The following is a 7,973-nucleotide window of genomic DNA, read 5'->3' as shown; positions in this document are numbered from 1 at the left end:
TAACCCACCCTAACCCTAACCCTAACCCTAACCCTAACCCCTAACCCTAACCCTAACCCTAAACCTAACCCTAACCCTAATCCTAAACCTAACCCTAACCCTAATCCTAAACCTAACCCTAACCCTAACCCTAATCCTAGACCTAACCCTAACCCTAATCCTATACCTAATCCTAACCCTAACCTTAATCTGAACCCTAACCCTAAATCTAATTCCATTGGGCTAGTAAGGGTTAAAATAATTTGCAAGGGGAATTGATCATTAAGAGTTAATTCATAATTGTTAAAAAAAAAGGGGGTTAAAAATGTTTTAAAATTGGTATATAAATATGGGTTAAAATTCATGGGAGATAGGGGATTTTGGTACTTAGGGGGTTAAAAATTAGTTAAAAATTAGTTAAAAATTAGTTAAATATGGGGTAAAAATTCATGGGTTATAGGTCATTTTGGCATTTAGGGGTTAAAAATTAGTTAAAAATAAGTTAAAAACAGTTAAAATCGGAATTTGGCTTTTACCGCGAGGACGGTTCAGTTTAAAAATTCATAAATGATGGTCAAAACCAAATATTTACATTTAAAAACATGGGTTGGCATTTACAGTGAGGATGGTATGGTTAAAAAACCCATTAATAATGGTTAAAAACTAAAAATTGCTATATTGGGAGTTAAAAAGTTAAATTTACACTGTCCGCGAGGACCAGAATAAATTTATTTTTTTATTTTTTTATTTTTTTACTAAAACCATAAATAAGGATGTTTAAAACAGTTTAAAAATCAGTTAGAGCAAATACCGCATATACGGTTTGGATTCGTCAGAGCTGATAAATAGAGGTGCCAATAGAAGAGAGCTCATTCTGAGCCTGGCGAGCGACGAGAGAACATCTCTGCCATTTCATTACAGTGAAAGCCAGCCTGCTGCTGTTGAGTTGTTTGTGTGCCTTGCCTGAGGAAGGCCCGAAAAGGGCCGAAACGTTGCTTTTTTTTCACTTTAATTGGGCACACCTTCTTTTGTTGTTTGTTTTTATATTTCATTTCATTTTATTTTCAAAAAAATCAAAAAATCAAAAAAAATTCATAGAGACCCAAAAGGTTTTTTTAAAAACCAACCACCGGTTTTTTAATAAAACCGCATGATGGACGGGTGGACGGTTGTGAGCTACGGCAAGAGGGGCCGGCGCAACCGTCAACCCTTGTGGGATCAGGGTGACGGAAGGTCCGGGGGGATGGACCGTGCTCGTGCCCCCTCCTATTGGAGGGGGACTCTACGCAGTTCCCCTAACCCTAACCCGACACGTAGAGCCCACCCACGTGTCTCTACGACCTTCCTAACCCTAACCCTAACCCTAACCACTTAGTAAAATTTTCACCTTTTACATGTATTGCTATGGGGATTTTTGACACGCCCTTAACTCAACAACGGTACCTCCCACAAGTTTGCAATTGGTGTCTACCCCCCCTATTTCGGCCACGCCCGTCACGTAGAGCCCACTCATGTGTCTCTACGACCTTCCTATCAAAAGTTAGAATTTTTCAGAAAACGGAAATTTCCGAATTCCGTTTTTGGCCAATATCTTCGGAACCGAAGGTGCTAGAGACTTGAAAGTCGGTCGCGTCAGACCTAATTTGGGGTCGCTGAACACGCCAGAGTTGAATTCAAGTCTCTACGACTTACCGTTCCGGAGATATGGCCATTTTAAGGTTTCAAACTAAGATTTCGAAAATTTCCCAAGGTTCCACGGGGTCAAACGACACACCATTGGAAAGGTCTGGGGCCAAGGAATCCAAGGAACTTGGAACTCATCTATGATGATAGGACATTCCTATCCGGAGTTATTGGCAAAAACATTCTTGAGGGGCCCCTCAAAGGACGTATTTATCCCTATACCCTAACCCTAACCCTAACCCTAACCCTAACCCTAACCCTAACCCTAACCCTAACCCTAACCCTCTCCTGCCCCAACAAGGGAAACGGTGCTGTCTGGCCTGCCCGCCTCGGGAGCTGGCCCCACTCCGACATCTCCCACTACCCCCAACAACAACCACCTGTCTCCACCCTGTCAGACCTCCTCCCCCATACCCTCTCTCCCTTCCAACCTAACCACACCTACCCAACCCCCCTCCATCCCCCCCTCTCCTCTCCCCTCCTCTACCCCATCCCCTTCCCCCTCACCCCCTCATCCTCCCTCTCCTCCTCCCCACTCTCCACAGGACACCCCGACAATATCAGAACCAGCTGCCAGTATTCACCCCACCCCTCCTGACTTCACCCTATACAGGCCAAATTACCACATTGCACGTCCCTCCCGCAAAATACAAGACTGGTCCTTCAAACCACGTAAAGCCATACTCATCCTTGGAGACTCCAACATTAACCGGATCCCAGCCCACCCCTACCCCAACATCCAACTGGACAGTTACCCCGGAGCCAACACCTACCACTTCACAAAAGTCATGGAAAAAACCCCGGTCAATCACCACGTCAAAATCCTCATCATCTCCATCGGCACCAACAACAAGGACCAGGACGCACGTCAAACTTCAATAAAACAGCTTAAAACCGTCTTCCGCCTGGCTGGGTCGACCTTCCCCAACGCAGACATCTACTTTCCCATAATTAACTTCTCCCCACAACTCACCACCACCCAGAAAAGCAACCTCACCCTCATCAATAATGTAATGGCCACACACTTCCCCATCCTCCTGGAAATACCCCACGACACCTTCACCACCGAAAAAGACAATATTCACTGGACCCCATTCACAGCCAGCCGCATCTTCGAAAACTGGCTAAGACAATTAAATTTACCCTAAACCCCAAAACCAACCCGGTAAGAACACAACCACACACACACACACACACCCTACACCCTACCCGAGACCTGGGCTGGAACTCCACCTCTAACATCCTTAACCTTTCAACCCTCTTCCTTCCCTCTTCACCACAGCGCCACCTTCTGGAGAGGGGGCTATCCTTCATTCCACGCCCTTCAAAACTAGACCGGGAGGAACTTCAAAGGGACCTACACAACTTCAATAGACGACTTAAAATCATTGACCATTTCAACCACAAACCGGACAGACAGCCCACCCCATTCACTCACCCATCCAATTGGGAACCACCTGACTCAGCACTCCATCCCCTGACACAACAACTCACCAAACAAAACAGAAGGGCCCTGCAACGCTTTCGGCCCCCGAGAGATATCCCAGATAATCTCTCGGGGCCGGAACGCAGGGCCCTGACCGAACTGACCTCTAACCCCAACATCATTTTCAAACCTGCCGACAAAGGCTCCAAAATTGTAATAATGGACCGACAGCAATACCTCTCAGAGGCCAACAGACAACTCAATAACCGCACCTACTACCAACCTCTTAACAATAGTATCCAACCACAGACCCAAAAACAACTTCACGACCTCCTACAGACATTATACGATAATAAATACATTACGGCCAAACAAAAGAACTACTTATCAGGACCCGCTGACCCCTCGACCTCGTTTTTTTTACCTCCTCCCCAAAATACACAAGCCACCTGACTCCTGGACCATCCCCTTTGAGGTTCCTCCCGGTCGACCATAGTTTCAGACTGCAACAGCTCCACTTACCACATCTCTCAATACATTGACCATTTTCTTGGCCCCCTCTCCACACAACACCCCAGTTATATCAAGGACACAAACCATTTCATCTCACTAACTCGACCCATGGCTGTCCCCCCTCACTCCCTCCTTTTCACCATTGACATCGACAGTTTATATACAAACATCAATACAGACCTTGGACTCCAAACTCTACGCACCATTTTCAACAGGCACCCGGACCCAAAACGGCCAGATGAACCACTTCTCAAACTAATTCAGTTATGTCTTTCCAACAATGACTTTCTCTTTAATAACAAATTTTATTTACAGACACACGGGACAGCCATGGGTCAGAGATTCGCCCCCTCCTATGCCAACCTCTACATGAGCGAATGGGAGCGAGAAGCCCTCACCAAATGCCCACTCCAACCCACAATCTTCCTCCGATACTTAGATGACATCTTCGGCATCTGGCCACATCACCCATCCACATTTCCAGATTTCATCAACATCCTCAATAGCCATCACCCATCCATTAAGGTTAAACACACAATAAGTACTACACATATCAACTTCCTCGACACCACTGTTTTCTTTAGTCCACCCACCACCCAACATAAAACACTCCTCACCAAAGTTTACTTCAAACCCACGGACACCCACGCCCTGTTACATAAATCCAGTTATCACCCAAAACACACATTTAAGGCAATAATCAAATCTCAACTCATCCGCTTCCACCGTATCTGTTCCCGGACCCAGGACTTTCACTCAGCCACCAGTACCCTTTTCAACAGCCTACGTACCAGAGGATACTCTAAACGGTTCCTCCGGTACATCAAATCCTCCACCATGGCCTCTCTCGCTCCCATTCGCTCCCCCTCTTCCTCTCCTCCCTCTCCCTCTGTTCCCCCTCATTCCCCCATCTTTTCTCCTACCCAGGTCTCAGGACTCGAGCCAATTCCCGACCCCCCCTCCCCCTACCCGAACCAGGGTCTGTATCCTCTCCTCCCCTCCTCTCCATCCCTCCCCATACCTTACCCTAACCCTAACCCTAACCCTACCTCCCCCTACCCTAACCAGGGTCTGTATCTTTTCCTCCCCCCCTCCCCAACCCTCCCCATACCTAACCCTAACCCTACCTCCCCTTACCCTAGCCAGGGTCCGTATCCTTTCCTCCCCCCCTCCCCAACCCTCCCCATACCTAACCCTAACCCTAACCCTACCTCCCCCTACCCTAACCAGGGTCTGTATCTTCTCCGCCCCCCCTTCCCAACCACTCCCATACCTAACCCTAACCCTAAACCTAACCCTAACCCTAACCCTAACCCTACCTCCCCCTACCCTAACCAGGGCCTGTATCCTTTCCGCCCCCCCTCCCCAACCACTCCCATACCTAACCCTAAACCTAACCCTAAACCTAACCCTAAACCTAACCCTAAACCTAACCCTAACCCTAAACCTAACCCTAACCCTGCACCCACAATTGGCTCGAGTCCCACCCACCACTCATACACACACACAGACAACCACCCACACCCACCCCAGATCATCCCTTTGGTCTCCACCTTCTCACACCGCACCATAGCCCTACACCGCATCATCAAACAGAATTTCAACACCTTACAGCCACAACACCCGGTCTTTGGCAACCACACAATCATTTCAGCATACAGAAAACACAAAAACCTTCAATCCATCCTCATCCGTTCAAAGTACTCAGACCATAGACCCACACCATCACTACCACACAGTTCACACTACAAACATAGAAAATTCATCCACAACACATTCACAAACTCTGCTTTCCCTACCATAGGCCACACCTCCATTTCCACAACTAACATTGTCTATATCATCACCTGCACACTCTGTAACAAACACTACATAGGCGAAACAAAACACACCATTCACACTCGTTTATCCCAACACTTGTATAACATTGGGGAAGGTCGACTCACCACCCCCTTGGTACAACATTTCCAACTCCACCCCCCCACCCACCTCATAATATCCGGACTGGAACACAGTGACACCTGGACAATCAAACAAAGGAAGAGAGCCGAAAAAATCTGGATCCATAAACTTAATACCACCACACCAACCGGACTTAACGATGGCTAAGTTATCATCTTTTTATTTTCCATTTTTATTTTTCCCCCCCCCCCCCTTTTTTTTGTATATAAAAAATTATTTTATTCTGTTTCTACAAATGTTTTTTATCCATAATCTTGCTTTACATTTCCTTTTTTTTATTTTTATTTTATTTTATTTTATTTTATTTTATTTATTTTATTTATCCCCCTCCTTCCCGGTCATCACACTATCTTAACACCCCTCCCAATCACTCCCTACCAGTAGCGCACTGCTAATATCCTGACCTCCCCCACAATAGACCCAGGTTCGATTCCCACCCAGCCCTTTAAATCTTAGAACAGACCCCCATTCAGTTCTTTTCGCCCCCCCCCCCCCCCCCCCCACTCCACTCCATCCTGGTAACATTTAAACAACAACCAACACATCAGGATCCAGGATTTTCTTACCACAACCCATATAGCTCCACTGGTAGAACCCTGGTCTATCATCCACTAGACCAGGGTTCGAATCCCACCCCAGCCTCCCGCCCAAAACTGTTTTATTCCCAACCACTCCTCTTTAAATTACGAATAGCTCCAACCAGGTCACCACCACCACCACCACCCACATAGCTCCGCTGGTAGAACCCTGGTCTATCATCCACTAGACCAGGGTTCGAATCCCACCCCAGCCTCCCTCCCAGAACTGTTTTATTCCCGACCACTCTTCTTTAAACTACCAATAGATCCAACCAGCATCTCACTACCACCATCCACATAGCCCCACGGGTAGAACCCTGGTCTATCACCCACTAGACCAGGGTTCGAATCTATCTTAACTATCTTAACACCCCTCCCAATCACTCCCTACCAGTAGCGCACTGCTAATATCCTGACCTCCCCCACAATAGACCCAGGTTCGATTCCCACCCAGCCCTTTAAATCTTAGAACAGACCCCCATTCAGTTCTTTTCGCCCCCCCCCCCCCCCCCCCCCCCCCACTCCACTCCATCCTGGTAACATTTAAACAACAACCAACACATCAGGATCCAGGATTTTCTTACCACAACCCATATAGCTCCACTGGTAGAACCCTGGTCTATCATCCACTAGACCAGGGTTCGAATCCCACCCCAGCCTCCCGCCCAAAACTGTTTTATTCCCAACCACTCCTCTTTAAATTACGAATAGCTCCAACCAGGTCACCACCACCACCACCACCACCACCCACATAGCTCCGCTGGTAGAACCCTGGTCTATCATCCACTAGACCAGGGTTCGAATCCCACCCCAGCCTCCCTCCCAGAACTGTTTTATTCCCGACCACTCTTCTTTAAACTACCAATAGATCCAACCAGCATCTCACTACCACCATCCACATAGCCCCACGGGTAGAACCCTGGTCTATCACCCACTAGACCAGGGTTCGAATCCCACCCCAGCCTCCCTCCCAAAACCACTAACCCTATCCCAACCACTCTACTTTATATTGACCGGTTTTTGCCTATTTTATTTCCTTCCTTTCAACCCCTCCTTTTTATTTAAACCCCCCCCCCCCCCCCCCCCCCCCCTTCCCCCTCAGCCATCTATCCATCGGCTCTCTTCCTACATCTCCTCCACACTCAGCCCCCGCTCACAGTTCAGTAGGCCTGTGCAACAGATTTCAAACCGAAACCCATAACCCCAACCCCAACCCCAACCCTAACCCTAACCCTAACCCTAACCCTCAAAGGACGTATTTATCCCTATAACCTAACCCTAACCCTAACCCTAACCCTAACCCACCCTAACCCTAACCCTAACCCTAACCCTAACCCTCAAAGGACGTATTTATCCCTATAACCCTAACCCTAACCCTAACCCTAACCCCCTACCCTAACCCTAACCCCCCCCTAACCCCCTAACCCTAACCCTAACCCTAACCCTAACCCTAACCCCTAACCCTAACCCTAACCCTAACCCTAACCCACCCTAACCCACCCTAACCCTAACCCTAACCCTAACCCTAACCCCTAACCCTAACCCTAACCCTAAACCTAACCCTAACCCTAATCCTAAACCTAACCCTAACCCTAATCCTAAACCTAACCCTAACCCTAACCCTAATCCTAGACCTAACCCTAACCCTAATCCTATACCTAATCCTAACCCTAACCTTAATCTGAACCCTAACCCTAAATCTAATTCCATTGGGCTAGTAAGGGTTAAAATAATTTGCAAGGGGAATTGATCATTAAGAGTTAATTCATAATTGTTAAAAAAAAAGGGGGTTAAAAATGTTTTAAAATTGGTATATAAATATGGGTTAAAAT

The sequence above is a fragment of the Centropristis striata genome, chromosome 3 (genome assembly GCF_030273125.1).
Source record: "Centropristis striata isolate RG_2023a ecotype Rhode Island chromosome 3, C.striata_1.0, whole genome shotgun sequence".
Taxonomy (NCBI): domain Eukaryota; kingdom Metazoa; phylum Chordata; class Actinopteri; order Perciformes; family Serranidae; genus Centropristis; species Centropristis striata.
The sequence above is the reverse complement of the archived record's forward strand: the minus strand, read 5'-3'. Positions refer to the sequence as shown.